The sequence below is a fragment of the Schistocerca serialis genome, chromosome 1 (genome assembly GCF_023864345.2).
Source record: "Schistocerca serialis cubense isolate TAMUIC-IGC-003099 chromosome 1, iqSchSeri2.2, whole genome shotgun sequence".
In the NCBI taxonomy this organism is placed as follows: Eukaryota; Metazoa; Arthropoda; class Insecta; order Orthoptera; family Acrididae; genus Schistocerca; species Schistocerca serialis.
The window spans coordinates 827,103,376-827,124,626 of NC_064638.1; the positions used below are offsets into that span (position 1 = coordinate 827,103,376).

General features: G+C 40.5%; 1 protein-coding gene across 1 annotated transcript in view; it reads left to right on the plus strand.

Annotated features, from left to right (window-relative positions):
- Window positions 1–21,251, plus strand: part of LOC126484602 (WD repeat-containing protein 11-like) — a 208,359-nt gene that overhangs the window by 110,783 nt on the left and 76,325 nt on the right. The window lies entirely within an intron of this gene.

The window sequence follows — 21,251 nt, forward strand, 5'->3', positions numbered from 1 at the left end:
GTCTCCCATTGTAATGCATAAATTTGAAATTTACCTCAAAGGTGCGTACAACCTTCCTCTGTAATGGTGCAATAGTTTGGCACCCTGTGATGTCACCCTCAGGATTGGGGACACTTCAAACAGCAAGGTGTGACACATGGAAGGAAAGAGGGGGAAGGAGAGAGAGAGAGAGAGAGAGAGAGAGAGAGAGAGAGAGAGAGAGAGAGAGATAGGAGGGAGGAGGGATGGGCACAGCTCAGAAATTCATATGAGCTGTAATGTGGGTAATGACATCCTGTTGGCACCAAATTTCACCACAATTATGCCCAACACCACTGTGGACATGTCACATAATGAGGTGGTTGTCACAGCCCCTCTTATCTAGATTTCTCCCCTTCTTTTGACATCTCTGTGATGGAAGTCAGAACTGCGATACACAGTGTTAAAATCACATGGTTTTGGGTAGACAAGGAAAACATTTCAGATGCACTGCCGCCCAGAATCGACACAAAAAGGCCTCAGGAGGTGCCATAAAGTGTGTCAGTGATACCTTTTCTTTTCCTGGTTTGTTGACTCCAACACATTTCACAATTGAAAATGACAGTTTGCAGTCCAGTGAACAACAAGATGTTCTTGACAACTTTCAACATTGCTAACAACCTCAGATTTTTAAACCTTTCTGTAAGGACACTGTGGGCCCGCATCCCTATTGAGCGTGATTGCACCCCTTTTGAGTGTAGCGCGACTGCAGTTTTTGCTCTCATTTGTAGGTTGGAACCACTAAGAACAATTCAGAACTGTTCAACAAAATTTGAACGTAACCTGAGGTAGGAAAGGGTACTTACGCTTTTTCAGCCTTCCTGTTTTCTGCCCTCCAGTGATGTGATCAGACAGAAGTGCAACGTTAACATGTGCATGAATAAAACGGCAAAGGGTCCCTCTAAGCCTCCCAATTTTGCAACTTTGTTGAGAATGTTACAAATGTACCTCTCAGAAACTTCAACGCCAAATTATCCTGGCAACTATTCTAGCACCTGAAGGTAAACAAACCCAACCAACAAGTGCTGAAGGTGTTGCCTAATTCTCAGGTGCTAGAGCAGCCACCACACTGATTTGGTGTTGAAATTTCTGCAGGTACATATGTAACGGGTGAAATCTGGGTAAGAGGGACTGTGACAACCTTCACATCATGTGGCATGTCCATAGTGGCTTAGGGCAGAATTTTGGTGAAATTTGGTGCCAATGTTATGTTATTAACCCACCTTAAGCTCTCATGACTTTTTGAGCAATGGCCTTCTTTTTGCCTGAGTTGACACCTCACTGTTTAAAGCATTGCTGATTTGAAGAGTGACATCACAGGGCACCTCACTTTTGCACCATTGCAATGAAAAGTTGTAGGCACCTCTGAGCCAAATTTCAAACTGATGCATTTCAATGGGAGACAGTTATTGGGTTTTGAAAAAGTGATCCTTTAATTCTGCTGCACAGTGTAGTATAATGATGTCAGAGGGTGATTTATTGAGAACACTTCTAGTGACAAATTCACTATTAAGAAGAAATAAAATATAAGTTTTGAGACTAATATGCTGTAGTGCATGAAATATTTGATTTTAGAGTACAGTTAGAATATACTGAACATAAAGCAACAAGACTGTGGAATGCAACTCTATCTTACAATTTTAAATATTTGTATCTCATTAATGCTAAAAGTTTGATTTTTGAATTGTAGCAATGCTAGCTTGATAACTGCTCTAGAGGAAGAGCAGACTGTACACAATTATTTAGTGGTTTGTACTCTCTAATTGGTTACTGTGTACATTTACAGTGAGGGAACATCCAACCCGATGCTTTTGACTTTGTTGTGACTAAGAACGTAACAGTGCTCTGTCAATACATTACATATTATGAATTTTAAAATTTTCATGGCAAATTGAAGGTTCAAACATGTTTTGGGCTGGCAGTTGGTTGTCATTTAATTCATAACATGATATTTTGACTGGGCACCTGCCAGTCATCTTCTGGTGAGCCATCGAAGACTAACGAAGATGTACTACAGTCCGCATTATATAGCATGCAGTGAGTATTCTGCGCGTGCATCAAAATTCAAATCGACAGATGGATCACCCTTCCTGGTGGCAGCATCCTTGCTGGTGGAACCACGGAACTCAGCTGTCCACTGTTTTACTATTCGCCATAGCCATTGCCGCACTCTGTTGTCTTTGATTAGAACAAATTGTGGAGATGAAGGGTTCCGTGCACTATCCAACTGAAGCTGCTACCATGGTTCATCAGATTTTCCACCAGGTGTATTTCCATAGATTGTTTAATAATGGAGTACCAAAAAGATGTTGCTGCACTCAGAATCAATCTATCGTACTCCATTGAATGCCCAGTGGAAATACAGGGGTTGGCAATAGTGGATTTGGTTGGTTGTGAAAGTGAAATGTTCTTGCTTAGTGCACCATTCTTTCACAGTGCATATGGTGTGTTCTATGTAAGCTATACCACAGTGACCAGGTATTTTGAAAATTCCAGCCTTTCGCAATAACAAGTTGTCCTTCACAGATCCTAAAAGGTCTGCAGTCTTAGATGGTGGATGGAAATCACTTTCATTTGAAAGAATTATTGCTATTTCAAACAAAATGTTGCCCACAAAAAGAAGAAAAGTGAAAGATTTTGGTGGCATATTTTCCTCTTTATCCACTTCTGAGTCTTAATTTTAACTGAGAGTGCCCCATTAATCTGCTGAGTGGAACATCCATTTCTTCTAAACACTGTCTTTAACTAAACATGCTCTTTAGGCAAACTATCTAGATCTGAGACAGTGTGATCTCTGCGTCTGAGTGTTTTAAGCATGATCATAGTTTGTGACAGGTGATGACAACTTTGTTTTTGCAAATAGAAATCAATGTGAGTGGGTTTACAATAAAATGAATGCCCCAAAGAGCCATTATTCTTTCATGTAACCAAAACAGCCAAGAAAGGCAGACAACCATCTTTCTCTATTTCCACGGAGAAGCAAATGTTGTGAATGCGGATGAGGTTGTGAAGAAACTCTATCAGTTTATCTTTTCCGCAAGGCCACTATGAAAGTATCGTCCACATACCTCCAAAATAAAGTTGGTTTAAGGGCAGCTGATTCAAGCGCTCTCTACCCAGAATCCTCCATAAAATGGTTGACTACAGTGAGAGACAGTGGGCTGCCACTGGCAATGCCGTCAGTCTGTTCAAAATAATCTTGGTTGAACATAAAATAGGTTGAGGCCAGAACATGCCATATCAAAGCAATGATGCTGCCTGAAACTTTTTGCCAATTAGTGTCAAAGAATCTGCGCGAGGGGGCCTTGTAACAAGTGATACCATATAAATGCTAATCAAATTGTGAGAACTGCTTAGATGGTAAGCCCCCAGTATATTGATAAAGCCAGATGAGCTGTGGATGTGATGTTGGCATTTTCCCACCAACAGTCTCAGCAAGGAAGTGAGATGTTTTGCTAAATCATATGTAGGTGCTCCTATATTGCTCACTACTGGTCATACTGGAACACTTTTCGTGTAAATTTTTGGAAGGCCATACAGTCATGGTGGTACACAACCATGTGCTCTTAACCTCTTGATGATCCCTCAAGGTAAGGAAAAGGCATGCAATAGTGCAGAAGTTTTCCATTGCAGACTCCCCGTAGGTTCGTAATCAAGTGTCCTATAGGTAGTGTCGCTTAGCAGACCATACAACTTTTCATACACATTATGAGGTAACAAAATGGTTGCATTACCTTTGTCAGCCTTCAGTACCACAACATCAGTGTCCTCTCATTGATTTTGTAGTGCAACCCTTTCTGCAGTCGTTACTACATTCAGGAGCAGCTTTTAGGAGAGCACAGCAAATTTCCCTTCATATTTCTTGTGCAGCATCCAAGGGAGGTGTTGTACAACTTCTTCATCACCACTCACAAAACTAATTACAAGTGGTGCTCTAGGTGTGGGAGCAAAAGGAGTCCCTTGCGTAATACAGTCAGCATTGCATTGTACAAATTTTTCTCCGTGAAACTGACAATGGAATGTCATGCAGTTACCTCTTGTGGTGACTGCTGTGGCAACACATGATCAAATTTTGCCAATTGAACTTGGCTGAAGTCACTCAATTAACCCAGCCCCATGATACAGAAGAGAGGAGTGCTGCAACTATCAACTTGAATTCTGACACATGCCTGGAATATGGGATGGAACAGAGAATGCCTTCATCAGTTTTTGGTGGCTCTCCTGAAGGTGACTGGTGACCTATAAAATATCATACAATGAGTTAAACAATGATTGGCTGCAAGCCTGAAATTTGTTTGAAGATTCAATTCTCAGGGAAAATTTTAAAATTCACGTCAGAGACCTTTTTGGGGAGGAGACGACCTCGCATATTCGAAGTTTCATCAAGCGATGTGGTAAGAGAGCAAAACTGTTAAGTTCTGTAAGCTTTTTATTCAGATGTTGGAATCGTGGCATAATACTAAAATTTGCCAGAGTGATGTATTTTATAAAGACTGCCACTCCACAGAAGATAACTGAGAAAGCTAGTCATGCTATAGTTAGAGAGAGGATTTGCTATACAAAACAAAGACTGGATGTGATTTCAGAATTGTGGCAGTTGTATATGAAGGTTGCAACACATCTGTCTCTCCTGTATTATGGGATTGAATTGGTGGAGTGACTTTGGCCAAGCTCAGTTGGATCCAAAAGGATGCAAGTTTCCAGCAGATGTCAAAATTTGATCATCTGTTGCCACAGCAGTCATTGCCCCAACTGGTAACTGCACGATGTTACATTGTCAGTTTCATGGTGAAAAATTTGGGCGATGCGATGCTGACTGTATTAAGCAAGGTGCTCAATTTTGCTGCTACACCTAGAGCACCACCTGTAATTAGTTTTGTGAGTGATGTTAAAGAAGTTGTACCTCACCATCCTTTAGATGCTGCAGAAGAAATAAGAAAGGAAACTTGCTACGCTCTTTTGAAAGTTCCTCCTCAGTGTAGTAACTTAACGACTGCAGAAAGAACTGCACTACGAAATCTAAGAGAAGATACTGACTCATTATGACCCTAGAGGACAAGTGCAATGAAAACACATGCACTACTGAATTCCTCCTCCTTGCCTCAAGAGATCAATAAGAGGTCAAGACCAAATGGTTGTGTACCACCATTACTGTATGGCCTCCCAAAAATTCATAAGGAAAGTGTTCCATTATGTCCAATAGTGAGCAACATTGGAATGCTTGCATATGATACATATGATATGTATGATTTAGCCAAACATCTCTCTTCTTTGCTGACCCCATTGCTGGGAAAGTGCTTATATCACAACCGTAACTCAGCTGAGTGTATCTATACACTGGGGGACTCTTCGTCTAAGTAGTTCTGGGCATTTGGTCAGCTCTGATGTGGGATCACTTTTTACAAAGGTGCCTCTTGCAGATTGTGTGACACTAATTGGCAAAAAGCAGACATCATTGCTTTGTTTCAGAATGTTCTAGCCTCAACCTATTTTATGTTCAACCAAGAATATTTTGAACAGACTGACGGCACCTTCAGGGGCAACCCATTGTCTCTCATGGTGTTCAACAATTTTATGGAGGATTTTCAGTAGAGAGCACTTGGATCAGCTGCCCTTAAACCAACTTATTTTGGAGGTATGTGGGCGATACTTTCATAGTGACGTCATGGAAAAGATAAACTGATAGAGTTTCTTCACAACTTCATCTGTATTCACGACAACATTCAGTTCTCCCTGGAAATAGAGAAAGATAATTGTCTGCCTTTCTTGGATGTTTTGGGTAGATGAAAGAATAATGGGTCTCTGGAGCATTCATTTTATTGTAAACCCACTCACACTGATTTCTATTTGCAAGGACAAATCTCTCATCACCCGTTGCAAACTGTGAGCATGGTTAAAACACTTGTACACAGAGCTCACACTGTCTCAGATCTAGATAGTTTGCCTAAAGAGCTTGCCCAGTTAAAGGCAGCGTTTAGAAGAAAGATTAAGAGGGCACTGTCAGTTAAAATTGAAAATCAGGAAGTGGATAAAGAGGAGAACATACCAATAAAGTCTTTAGATTTTCTTCCTTTTGTGGGCAACATTTCGTTTAAAATATCAAGAAACCACTGTAAATTTCAAGTAAAAGTGATTTTATGTCCACTGTCAAAGATTGCAGACCTTTTAGGATCTGTGAAGGAAAATTTGTTATTGTGGAAGGCAGGGATTTTCAAAATACCTGCACATTGTGGTATGGCTTACGTAGGACACACCATATGCACTGTGAAAGAATTGTGCACTGAGCAAGAACATTTCACTTTCACATCCAAGCAAATCCGCTATTTGTTGAACACTGTATTTCCAATGGACATTCAATGGAGTATGACAGAAATTTGATTATGAGCACCGCAACATCTTTTTGAGACTCCATTATTGAACAATCCATGGAAATACACCTGGTGGAAAACCTGATGAACTGTGATAGTGGTTACCAGGAGGATAGTGTGTTGAACCTATCATCTCCACAATTTATTCTAATCGAAAATGACAGAGTGCACCAATGGCCTCAGCATCTGGAACACAGAAGACAGTTGAGTACCATGGTTTCACCAGCGACAGTGCTGCCACCGGGAAGTGTTATCCGTCTGTTAACTTGAATTTTGACGCCTGCTTGGAATACTCGTAGCGTGCTGTATAATGTGGAATGGAGTACGTGTTTGTCAGTCTCTGATGGCTTATCTGAAGGTGACTTGGCAGGTGCCCAGATGCTATATTGCGCAATGTGTTAAACGACAATTGGCTGCAAGCCTGAAATTTGTTTGAAGAAATTGTATAGTGTGGAATGAAAGTTCATTGTAGTATGTGTGTAAAATACCCTTTATTTCCATGACAATTCCTCACAAAAAAGGACAAAAATAAATCATGGGTACTGTAATACGAATGACAGTTTTGGTTATGGAGATAACCAAGTCCATAACAGTGGGTGAAACAGTGTAGTGTAACTGAGTTGTTCTAACATTGGACAAGTTCCTTGAAAAGAGAGGAGCTGAACCCATTCTCATAGCCAGGTTAGCATGTGTCTTTGTTGGATTCAGAATGTACAATATCCCTCAAGTGAGGAAGTTGACAAATCCACCACAGAATCCATCTCAAATTCTTACAGTCTGTTGACTGTCTCAGTAGGCAACAGCATGGGAGTTATGAATGACAGTCTCATTGACTTCTGTCACCCTCATGAAGTCAAGAGTGAACTGACAAAGTAGTCCTGTCCCAAACATTGGATTGTGATCTTTTTATTGATATTTTTGATAGAATGCAATTATACACAAGTCAGTCAAGATTTTACCACTATGAATAGCTGTGATATGTATCTATCCCTAGTTAAAGCACTGTAAAGCTATAATTCATCAATCAGTACATGAGGGGCACACACAAGGATGGTGGACTTGCCACCAAAAGACAGGAGGGGGCCATTGCAGCTGATGCGAGGTGGACCGAAATCTGTAAAAGTAGGGAAAGGACAAGGAGGAGGATTGTGTACTATCACATTGAATTCTGGGAGAACACAGATCGTTGCCTCTCCAGCTCCCACTCTGCTTGCATTCTTCAGCACCACATGTGACACTGCACTGTATTGGTTGCTGCAGATGCTGCTACCCAAAGTGTGGTCTATCAATAACCTTAATTTGACCTAACCACTTCTAGCCTGAAATACAGGCTGATACAGGCATGTAATTCATGGGAAAGTGTACAGAGTACAGCCAATAATACCGAACATGTAAGAAAATTTTAAATTATCAATAATTTGCCAATAAATAACTCCTGTTAAGCCTCCAAGTGGGTGATGACCTGCATAGGAGTGACTGGACATACAGTGTGTCTACAAAGTCCTACTATCATTTCAGACAATCATAACTTGGGAATTTTTAGAGGTAGACAATTATGTTTTGTTGTAAAACATTTAATAAGAATTTTCTAATTTTTTATCTATTATGCCAGAATTTGAATATATGCTGCAATCATTCGTAGAACATAAAAGTGATATTAACGTTCTGGCCAAGTGTGGGTCAGCATTAGAGCGTCAACATTTTTTATTGCTTCATTGATTTGTGCATGAAAGGTAGCATTGTCATTAACTGGTGCTGTGTACATGTGATTCTTGACAGAACCCAATGAAAAGATGTCTAATGGCATAAAATCGGAAGAGTGATGGGACCATCACAACCCTTCCACCTCTTGTAAATTGTGTCACTCGGCACATCCTGCACACTCAAACTCAAATTTGGCAGTGCACCATGGTGCTGGAAGATGAACAATGGCTGCAACTCTGTGATTTGTGGTAGCAGGAACTGTTCAAGCATGTCCAGGTAACATTTCCCATTGTGGTTTTCACTTTGAAGAAAAATGGGCTTGTTACCCTATCGTGCATTAGGCCTTAACAGACATTAAGCTCTGGGCTATCATGGATGTGTTCACTTGTAGTTTGGATATTTGCAGCACCAGATTGTAATGTCATGGTGATTCGTATCTCCAGAAATACAGAACATTGCTTCATATGAAAATGGGCATTTAATCAAGTAGTCGTTGTCAGCATCTGTGGTTGCCAGCATGGGATACGTGAATGTGTACAATAGACATTTATTTGACTTCAGTACTAGGACCATATGCACTTTCTACGCAGAAACCCAGAACCGCTTACGTAACGTTGTATGGATAGTTGATAGTGCTTCCTGTAATTTTTGGGATGTACAATGAATTGACTTCTTGGAACTACATTAAAATGCAGCCTGCACTTTGTTAACACATGCTTGGGACACAGAGTGATGTCCACTTTCAAGAATGTCTTTGAACTGTCTGTCTCTCTAAAGCTTTTTAACCACTGCATTATGCTTATTTTTGCCTGTGGTACTCTCCCATACTAGTGTTGTTAATTCTGCAGTTCCAGTGTCACAGATTAGAATTCTGCATACCAGATGATGCGTTGTGCCATCTCCTAGTGTGTCGCCATTTTGATGCACTCCAAGACAAATCTACAACAAAGGAAAAAAATGAAGAAAAAAAATCTTTGAAAGCTGTTAAATGTTTTATGACAAACCATGGTTGTCTTTCTCTAATAGTTTTGTAGTGATAATTTTTTAAAATTGATAGCAAGGCATTATCGACACATTGTATTTTGTACTTTCTGGTAGTGATTTGTCCTTTAGTTTTTGATGAAGCCCACAGAGTCAAGAAATAGCTCTTACCGTCCTACATATATTTTTAAAGTAAAAAAGGCACTGTTAAAAATGACACTTCAAACACTGCCACAATCTAAAATGTCCGTATCACTAATGTATTAATTGCATTGTTAGGTATTCAAATAAGGAGTGTATTACCTACATAGGAAATAAGTTTCTGCAATAGACCTTACCCCAGCTCTGGTTCTATAATCCAGTGAATATTGATACTACATTTACAAATACATCCAAACTCTGCAAACCACTGTGAGAGACGGTATTTTGCTATTATACCTTGTATTAAGGCTTCTTCTTATTCCATTAACGTGTGGAGTGTAGGAAGAGTGACGGTTTAAATGCCTCTGTGCATGCTATAATTAATCTGATCTTCTAGTCGCAGTCTTCTACAGGAGCGAATTTTAGGGGGTTGTGTTATATTCCTAGGTTTGTCATTTAAAGCTGGTTCTTGACGCTTTGTTAGTAGACATCCTTGGGATAGTTTGTGTCTATCTTTCAGTGTCTTCCAGTTAAGTTCTTTCAGCAGCTCAATGACATTGTCTCATAAGTCAAACAAACCTGTGACTACTCATGATGCTCTTTTCCGTATACATTCATATCCCATGTTAGTCCTATTTGGTATGGGTCCCACACACTTGAGCTGTAGTGTAGGATGGGTGCACTAGTATTTTGTAAGGAATGTGCTTTGTAGACTGATTGCATTTCCCTAGTATTCTACCATTGAATGAAGTCTTCTGCCTGCTTTACCTACATGAGCCTACGTGATTTTTACATTTCTGAAAATTTAAAGCAAATTGCCACTCTTTGCAGCTCTTCAAAATCCTGTCAGCAGCTTTGTTAGACATTACATCAGTATAGATAACTGTATCAGCTGCAAAAAGTGTGAGGTTACTGTTGATATTGTCTGCAATGTCATTAATATAGAACATGAACATTAATGGTCCCAATACGCTTCCCTGTGGCACACCCCAAGTTACTTCTGCTTCTGTTGATGACTCTCCTTCCTACCAAAAAATCCACAGTTCAATCACAAATTTTGCTGGATACCACATACACGTATGATCATACATTTTATAATGAGTGTAGGTGTGATACTGTGTCAAATGTTTTTCAGAAATCTAGATATACTGCATTTACCCGACAGCCTTGATCCGTAGCTTTCAGGATGTCATGTGGAAAAAGTGAGAATTGAGATTCACATAATTGATGTTTTCCGAATCCATGCTGGTTGGCATGGAAGAAGTCATTCTGTTAGAGATAACTCTTTATCTTTGAGCTTAAGAATGTGTTCTAAGTCTCTACAAAAAATAGATGTCAAAGAAGTTGGGTAGTAGTTTTGTGAATCATTTCTGCTACCATTCTTATAGACTGTGTGACCTATCCATTCTTTTTAACTTATGGGAATGGTTTATTGTTCGAGGATGTATGGTAAATTGTGGTTAAAAGATGGGTTAACTCGGACACAGATTTGATGCAGAATCTGACAGGGATTCTATTGGGTGCTGAAGCTTTGTTCAGTTTTAGCAATTTCAGTTGTTGCTCAACACAACTGACACTAATAACTATATCACTCATTTTTGTGTGGTGTGAGAATTAAATTGGTTCAATATGCTTTGATTTTCATTTGTAAAGGAAAATTTAAAACTAGAGTTCATTGTTTCTACTTTCACTTTGCTACCCTCAATTTCAGTTCCTGTCTCGTCCATGCATGTGTGGGCACTAAAGTGGGTACCACTAACAGCCTTTATGCATGGACAGAAACTACAGCAAGTGGCAGCAATCTTTTGGTACCTGTGGACTGCATTGTAATGTTCTTATCATCATTTTTGCTCCACATGTTTCTGATTCAATAAATTAGAGGTGTTGAATAATGATCAAATTAAAACGCAACTTTCTTAGCCTTTATAGCTCTGTAGAAGAGAGAATTCACATGTATGTGTTAGAGTTATTACAATTTATAGAAAAAATCAAACTGGACTTGGAAGTTTGGAATGAAAGTTTGTCTGTATTGTTTGGTAGATTAAATTTTAATTACATGTTCCTTGAAGTATTATTCTGATCTGCCATTACCTAAGCATAGTGGAGTCAAGAAAAAGTTATGTTCTTGAATCTGAGTGAATATGCAAAAGAAAATGAACAGATTTTGAAATTTGTTTCCCTACAAAAGGTGATGAATGCAGATCTCTGTGCTAAAAACGATTTGTGATCTTTTGTTGAACATGATATGGTATTGGGACATGAAGCACAAAAATGATTACAGAGTTTCCTGTGTGAAAATATTGATTTAAAAATGCACCTTAATGTATTCAACAGAGAACTGAGCACTGGAAAAGTAAATGAAATCACAAAGAAAGTTGAGCAATACCAGAAAATGAGATCTGTAAAGAAATATTAATTAATTGTGAAACAGTTTCAAACCATTTAAATAAGGCTATGTAGTCTTAGCGTGATTCCACATGATCAGACTGTAGCTCAAAATTCTGTGTACAAAAAATAGCTGAAGCAGAACAGAGTTGCACAATTATCAAACTGTTCACTACAGATAACAAAATTTGGCCATTTATGACAATTACACAAGTAAAAGATGGTCACTGAAGTAATGTGTTGCTATGTGAATAGAGACAGACCCATTCATAATCTCTCTTCTTGTATTCCTTCAATAGAGACTCATTTCCTCCACAAATTAAATTAAGTGACCTATTCGTATTATGCACATTCTTCATTAAATATCTATTGTGCTTACATATTCTGTTTTCTTTTTGTAAGAAGTGTTTGGCCAAAACTTTGTTATTTTGAAAACCTGAAACAAATATTTCATCTTTAACTATATGTACTAAGGTAATCACTGCTCATTTTAGTACTTCAAATACAGTAGTAATAGCGATACAGTTGCTAAGCAGTTGGTGAAAAGATACAGCTGTCCAAAGAACTGATGTTTGTATAGATTCCTTATCGATAGGCAAAGACCCTGTCTATAGGCCTGTGGTTATAGGTGCAGTTAAAGTAACATCCATCACTAACAACACACGTTTCGATGGAAATACATTTATTAAACACTGTATAACTAGACACAATATGGCAGAAAATGTTACAGCACCTGAGAAAGCTGGCATCAGATTGATTCAAGGAAAGTTGTTCATAGATAAAACACACTTTTCACTTATCGATAGTCACCACAGCTTTTAGTCATGTCACTGTGCAGACCATGACAGAACTTATGTCTGTGTGCGGCACTATATGTGACAAAGAAAACACCACTCAATTGTCAACTTTGAAATGCACTGACTGCTCTGGAACTACTGGCTCCCATTTCTAACTGGCTGTTCTGAACAGTGTCATCTTGTATGAAAAAAAACTTAAAGTATCAGTTTTGTCAGGTATTCTATGATGACCTAGAGTGCTGCACAAAGTGACTTAACAAGCTACATGCAGCTCACTGATTTCTGACTGAAGAACCAAAGTATTTAGACCAAATGACAATATCTTAAACTGATGGAACTGTCCTTTAAACAGAAATATGGTGCATTTTTGTGGTTCCGGATGGAGTGGTGCTTGCCAGCACATAGTTTTCAGCTCCATGCCACTAATGTGTTTAAAGTTACTAGTAATTCTCCCATGGGCCAATCCTGTTTCAGTACCCTGCGTCAGAGCAACCTTGCATCCACAGTTGGCTCCCAAGGTAACAGAACCAAAAAGTAGAAATACAATTCAAATACGTTGACATGAAAGTATGGTACCACATCATCTTGTAAGAGTGTACTGATGTATCTTCTTTTCTTGTTTCTTGATCCCGGCTTCTTGAGATCGCTTGTGAAGAGTCACGATAAAAGTTTAGTAGTGGCATGGGACAAGCTGTTGTGGGTGAATTCGTTTCTGACTAATAATCTGTCCAGTTGATGTGAAATAATGATGTACGATAGAAGTGTTCAGATAAACCTTATTACACTTCCACAAGATTTTAAGAATTCCACCTGGCACAGTTTATCCTAGAATTGGAAGTTGATTGCTCTGTTTTAATTATGAAATGCCCGTTCAGTTGTATTGGCGTTTATTGCTGGTTGTGATGTGAACTGCTGCTTGGCAGTGTTGGTGAGTATTGAAAATCTACTTGCAATTAATGTTCATTTGTCAATAAGAATAGTGTTCATCAGTGAAATGCAATATCAATGTAGTTACACAACAATTGGTAATTTAACTTTTGGAACCACTGGTTTATTGGCATTTCTGGAAAAGAACACTCTTATACTCTCATTCAATCAGCAAATTCCATGTAAGAGGTTGTATGTGTAATGGGACTTATTATGTCACAAATCGTTCTAATGAATGAATTGATTTGCATTACAGTGTTGCTAAGCAATGTGATCAACAAGGTGATGTTTGTCCTAATTAAAACAGAACCTTGATATTTTGAATAAATTTTCAGTTCATTTTTATCAAAAATCAGTATTTGTCTCGAAAAGTAATTTCAAACTTCGTGTATTAAGTCCAAGCACGTTTGCAATTATTATACACAATTTAATGGAGAGCTTAACCATGCGCTAGCGTGTAACGTGTTTCAAATCGAGCACACAGGCTTCAATTTTCCCTGATGGGCTAAATGACTTTTTGTAATAATGTGATGTGTCTATCTCACGTAAAGTCTAAATGAAACTGGATTTGTCTCTATTTGGCTCAAAATCACAAAATGAAATTCACCTCACAGGTCAGCGAACTGTACATGCGCACTTTTAGCACTCTAAGTGGTAACTCGTTTAAGAGTAAATGCCGCACATAAATTCACACTTTTTACAAACATACAAAAATCAAAACACCTTTATATTAAACAGATAAATTATGGCATGCAATTACTAATTAAACATTTCCTATTCTAAATAAACTTCAAGAACTTTTATTTCGTAATCAATAAAATTTTATCCCTTGAATGAAACTATTAGTCTGTTAAAACGGATTCAGATTACTGTCACTCCATGTCTGGACGATGACATCACGAATTATTACTTGCTTGGAGTGAACGAAATACCAGAACTGAAAAATACTATCAGGTGAGTAATTTATGGACTTTTATGACAAATTTGGTATCCCTTGCATCGCTACTGATGAACCAACATTTCAGCCACTGTCGCCTTGGCTGAAACATTGGATCGTCAGTAGTAATGTTTCACAATATGGCTTGGTACCATAACCAGTAAACTTTCATATCAGCTAACGCTGGCCATGGACACCTACAAAATTATACAGTTCAAATAATTCAGTCAGTTAAAATCATTGAGGCACAGACGTGAAGAAGAACTATAAAAAATTAGATTCTTGGAAAGTGATATTTTCTACACGTGAGCAATGGGGGGATAATATTAGAAGCAAACCACCATAGATGTTGAGGGTAGCCTTTCATACACAGCTAACTGAAGTCTTGGGAATGGCTACAGCCTTGTTGCAGCCTTGAATCGACTGCATTGGACTGCATGGAGACCATGTAAGAAAATGTAGAGAATACTTTCACCACAGTGCCTTAATTAGGGGGCCAGAGAAACAGAGATGCAGGCAGTTCAAGGGGCCCAAAACTGCTGGAGAGCCCACAGAGAAATCACTTGCTGCTGTTGCAATCGTGGCAAGAAATGGCAAAATGTTTGCCCCCTCCCTCTTTGTATTCCTGGCCAGTATTTGTGTTGATGAGCAAGGCTCTTCATTTCATGCCACAATGACTGTGGTGCGGTAGTGATGCATGCAGGGTCAAAGCACTAGGGAAATCATGACTTCAAGCTGGAAGTCATTATGCCAAGGAACATTGCAGAGTGAGTAATGAATGTGGAGGGCTGAGTTAACTTTTTTAGGTAAGTGATCTGGCTGCCCTTGATGAAAAAAATGTGCCACAGAGGTGCCAGATCTCCAATCATATTTGCATGTTGGCCTTTTCCGGTGTTTGATAATGGCATCTTCTAAGAGAAAGGACTCATTACTGTAAATGACATGTCAATAGGTAAAACTTCAACCCTTTAAGCCATACAGGTAACCGAAGTGTATATATTATTGCTAGTATTTCCCTTTCAGTATGCAAATAATGATGTTGCATTGCCATCTGTGTCTTTGTCATGCAAGCTGCTGACTATGTTGGAAAATATAGATTGCTACTTACTGTACAGAACACAAATTAAGTTGCAGACAGGTGCAATTAAAAAGACTTACATAAAGCTTTTGGCCACAGTATTCATCAGCAAAAGAGAAACACACACCATTCATAAACAAAAGCAACTATACCTCATGCACACATGACCACCAACTCCTGCAGGTCAGCCCGGGATACATCTATCACTTGGGATGCAAACAGCTTAGCTGGCGGGGCAGGGAAGGGAAGGGGAGGGGAGGGGAGGGGAAGGGCAATGGCAAGGGGAAGGGGAAGGGATAGTAGTGTACAGATGGGGGCTGAGATGAACACTGTCTAGGGACTAGAATGCCAGCAGGCGTAGTGTCTGGAGGTTGTGGGCCAGGTAGGTGTGGAAAAAAGGAGCGAAAAAGGAGAGGAAGGGAAAGATGTGTGGGTGTGTTGGCAGTGGGTGGCAAACAGAGCTTGGAGACTAGAATGGGAAAGAGATGATAGGGCAGAGGGGGTAGAAACTGTTGGGTGGAGGGTATGGATACAGTTTGTTACCTTAAGTTGAGGCTGGGTTAATTACGGGAGTGGAGAAAGTGTTGTAAGGATAACTACCATCTGCACAGTTCCGAAAAGCTGGTGGTGGAGGGGAGGATCCAGACCTGAGCCATCTGGGTCCTCCCCTCCACCATCAGCTTTTCTGAAATGCTCATCCTCCATGCTCAATATTGGGAGATTCCTGCAGCAGGCCAGACGTAATTGTGTATCCGCACTGAAGAAGGTGAATTCGTTGCCCACCGACGCGAATCAATCACATGAATGCATAGTGTCTGTTCTTCTGACATACCCGAAAGAACAGACAAAACACATTCATATAATTTCCATGTAAGCTTCCCGACCATCTTTGTTACGCTTGGTGAGCCGTGTGGGGCTTGTGTTGATGCCGTTCATAGCTTTGCATCTTGTAATTGCGATAGTGGCGTCTCATTGTCTTAGTGTGTTCACTGGCGCCGCTATGTTTGCTCACCTTGTCTGTCCGTGAGTTGCAACAGCAGCGCTTATCGATAGCGCGTACTGTGGTACCATCTTTGGAATGGCCTCTAGTATTTCTGGGTCACCATGTGTCGAGCAAGAGAGTTGGGACAGCCAGTACTCGCCCAACCACTGGAGACACACATGCACTGTCCGATGGAATGATGTGGTCGCAAGAGTGTACGATCACGTCAAGGACCGGATTCAGCGAGTTTTAGTTGAATGGACCGTCATGTTCTAGTAGTGCAACTTTCACCTGTTTGTACTCCCGTCGAAGTGACCTCATGGCAATAAGTTGTCAGTCGTCGATTTATACTGGGATCTTTCCCGTGACGTGTCTTTAAATTGTGGATATCTCCAACTTAACATGTCTTCTTTACGCTATGTAGCAATCTCTCTTTTTCCTACATCGTTGATATTCCTACCTGGAGTTCCATTGTTTCATGTAAGCTGTCGGATGCTTATAAGCTATTAGATGCTCTGAACCATCATTCCTGCGATGATAGTATCACTGAAGTGAATTAACTCATATTGTGAATGATGAGAAAGTTGTGCTGTGCTTAAGATATCTTTTCTGCTTTAAAACATTATGGATTTACATGAATAATGGAAACCACAATAGTTTATGGAACATTGCAGCAAAATAGCTCGAGTGAGTTTGTCTCTAGATAAAGCAATCGACCTCTGCAAACACACATTAGTATTAGCATTAAAGACATAATGAAATATGTGCTGGAAGGAAAAGTTTATTGGGCATCAGCCATGAATTATTGTACTCATTTACATTTTTTGTGCTTATTATTTATCAAAAAATATAATTATCAATGAAAATAGTAAATTTTTGAAAATATAATGTATATTTGTAGATAAAAAGTCTACTCACGAGGCGGTGGCAGGAGAATGCACAAATAAAGATATTGAAATTTGCAAGCTTTTGGAGCCAGTGCCTCCTTCTTCTGGCACAAGGTTTGAAGGGGAAGGAAGAGGAATGAAGAAAAAGGATTGGTGAGCTGTAGGAAATGGGGAGAGTTCGGAAAGCTCACCCGGAACCACAGGTCAGAGGAGACTTACCAGACAGGATGAGAAGGAAAGACTGATTGTTGGGGACTACACCAGCCAGGATTTGAAAACCTGAGAGCTTAAAGGTGGAAGATAGGATAATATGCAAAACAGAGATTATTGATGAAACATCATGTATGAGTTAATAAGAATGCAAAGCTAAGTGCAATGTATGTGATAGAAATGGGAGGGGCAGCAAAAAATAGGTACGTGAAAAAATGAAAGTTGTAAGAACTAAAAGGTAGTGAAGAAAGGAATAGTTACTGTGAACAAATGCTAAGACCAAAGAAATTAATGTAAATTACCAGGGGGGTTGGCAAGAATCAAGGTCCTGTTGTAACGCCAGTTCCCACATGTGGAGTTCTGAGAAACTGATGTTCAAATGGTTCAAATGGCTCCGAGCATTATGGGACTTAACAGCTATGGTCATCAGTCCCCTAGAACTTAGAACTACTTAAACCTAACTAACCTAAGGACATCACACAACACCCAGTCATCACGAGGCAGAGAAAATCCCTGACCCCGCCGGGAATTGAACCCGGGTGTGGGAAGCGAGAACGCTACCGCACGACCAACTGATGTCTGGGGGAAAATCCAGATGGCACATGTGGTGAAATGGGCACCAAGATCATGGCTGTCATGTTGTAAAGCATATTCTGCAATTGCATATTTTGTGTTGCCAGTATACATCCTCTGCTGGTTTCAAATCACACACTGAACTTATATCTTCCTTAGTTGATCAACACATGCACCCTACAGTCCAAAGACTTCCCTCCAATATGAAAAACACCAACAATTTCCTAGTTCGACTGAAATCTGTGCATGTCCCACCCCCACCACACACCTTGCGTGTCACAGTTGATGCCACCTCCCTCTATACCAACATCCACCATGTACTTGGTCTGTCTGCTAGTGAAAATTTTCTCAAACAGCACCCACCTGATTCCAAACCTATGTTCCCCTTTTGCTCACTTTTATAAACTTTATACTAACCACCAACTACTACTTTACCTTTGAGGGTCAGACATAAAAACAGGTCAAGGGCAAAGCCAAGGGATCCAGGATGGTTTCTTTCTATGCAACCCTTTCCATGGGTCACTTGGAGGTGGCTTTACTGTGATCCATAAGCCTTCATACCCTGGTTTGATTTAGATATATTGATGACATCTTTGCCATATGGACTCATGGTGAAGCTGACCTGTTTAAGTTCTTGGAATCTCTAAATACATTCTCCCAGTTAAATTTCGTATGGTCCTATCCCATATACCACACCACTTTCCTTGACATTGACCTCATCCTCACTGAGGTTCAGCTACACTCTTCTCTTTTCATTAAGCCTACTAACAAATAACTGTACTTACATTTTGATTGTTTCCATCCTTTCCATGTCAAATATTCCCTCCCATACAGCTTTCATATTCAAGATAAACGCAATGTTTTGTTGGTGATCTCTGTCTTTGGTATTATCCTATCTTCCACAGTCTTTATACTCTCAGATTTTCAAATCTCATTGGGTGCAGTCCTCAAGTACCAGTCTTTTCGTCTCATCCTGTCTGGTAAGTCTCCCATGACTCAGGGTTCTGGGTGACTTCCCAAGCACTCCCCACATCCTACACCTCATCAGTCCTATTCCTTCACCCTTCATTCTTCCCCTTCAACCTTCCTGCCAGAAGAAGGGCACACTGTCTCCGAATGCTTGCAGATTTCAATATATTTATATGTGTGTTCACCTGCTGCTGCTTGGTGAGTAGATTTTTTTATCTATGCTATTACAGAAAATGATTAATGGAAAATCTCATATAAAGATGTGAAACAAATACTAACAAAGAGATAGAGGGGCTGGCCAGTACTTACCTCAGCTCAGTACAGCCGATAGATACACAAAACAGAACAGAAAATTTACATTCCTAGCTTTTGGAACTTTGTTCCTTCATCAGGGAGGAAAGAGGGAAAAAAAGGGAAGAAGGTAAAGTGGATTCAGTTACTCACAACCCAGGTTATGAAGCAACAGGGAAAGGTAAACAGGGAGGGTAGCAAGAATGGAGGCATGGTTGTCAGAGGGAAGCCAAAGATATTCTACTGTTAAGTACTGTGCCAGCTTCAAACCAAAGAGGATGCATACAGAAGTAAAGGGGTATATAGTATAAAGATAAACACAACTATGTAGGATGAAAAGATGTGTGAATGGCTGAAGAGGAGAGGGGGAAAAAGGAGAAGACTGAAGAGTAAATGGAAGTGAGGTTGGTTAACGTAGGTTCAGTCCAAGGGGATGGCGGGATGAAAGGATGTGTTGGACTGCAAGTTCCCATCTCCGCAGTTCCGAGGGACTGGTGTTGGGTGGGAGAAGCCAAATGGTATGTACATTGTAGCAGGTTCCTAAGTCCCTAGAATTATGCTGGACGGCATGCTCCGCTAATGGGTATTGGACATCTCCTAGGCAGACAGTTTGTCTGTGCCAGTTCATGCACTCAGCCAGTTTAGTTGTTGTCATACCGATGTAAAAGGCTGTGCAGTGCAGGCATATCAGCTGATAAATGACATGTGTTGTTTCACATGTGGCCCTACCTTGAATTGTGTGTGTTTTACCAGTAACGGGGCTGGAGTAGGTGGTTGTGGGGGGATGCATGAGGCAGGTTTTGCAGCGGGGTCGGCTACAGGGGTAGGAACCGCTGGGTAGAGAAGGTGGTCTGGGAATATTGTAGGGTTTGAATAGGATGTTACGGAGGTTAGGGGGGCGGCGAAAGGCAACCCTGGGTGGTGTGGGGAGAATATTGTCAAGGGATGATCTCATTTCAGGGCTTGACTTAAGAAAGTCGTATCCCTGGCGGAGTAATTTGTTGATGTATTCGAGGCCAGGATAATATTGGGTGACAGGGGGATGCTTCTGTGTGGCCTGGGGGTAGGAACATTGTTGTTGGACGGGGAGGAATGTATTGCTCGGGAGATCTGTTTGTGGACAAGGTCTGCAGGATAGTTACGGGAGAGGAAAGCACTGGTCAGGTTATTGGTGTAATTGTTGAGGGATTTGGCACTGGAGCAGATACGTTTGCCACGAATACCTAGGCTGTAGGGAAGGGAGTGTTTGATGTGGAATGGATGGCAGCTATCAAAGTAAAGGGACTGTTGTTTGTTTGTGGGTTTGATGTGGACAGAGGTGTGGATGTGAGCTTCAACAAGATGAAGGTCAACATCTAGGAAGGTGGCTTGGGTTTTGGAGAAGGACCAGGTGAAATTCAGATTCGAAAAGAATTTGAGGTTATGGAGGAAATTAAGGAGTGTTTCTTCACCGTGTGTCCAGACCACAAAGAAGTCATCTATAAACCTATACCAGGCCAGGGGAAGCAGCTGTTGGGTCTCCAGGAAAGCCTCCACCATGCGGCCCATGAAGAGGTTGGCATAGGACATAGGACGGAGCCATCCTGGTTCCCATGGCCATTCCCATGCTTTGTTTGTAGGTCTAGCCTTCAAAAGCGAAGTAATTATGGGTGAGGATGAAGTTGATAAGTGTGATAAGGAACGAGGTTTTTGGAAGATCTTCAGGTGGGCGCTGGGAGAGGTAGTGTTCAAGGGCAGAGAGGCCGTGGGTATGTGGGATGTTTGTGTAAAGGGATGTAGCATCTATGGTAACAAGAATGGTTTCATGTGGGAGGGGAGTGGGAATGGATTTGAGGCATTCTAGGAAGTGGTTTGTGTCTTTGATGTAGGACGGGAGTCTGCAGGTGATAGGTTGGAGGTGATGGTCTACCAGAGCTGAGATACGTTCTGTTGGGGCTTTGAAGCCTGCCACAATTGGACGGCCAGGATGTTTCTCTTTGTGGATTTTGGTTAATAGGTAGAAG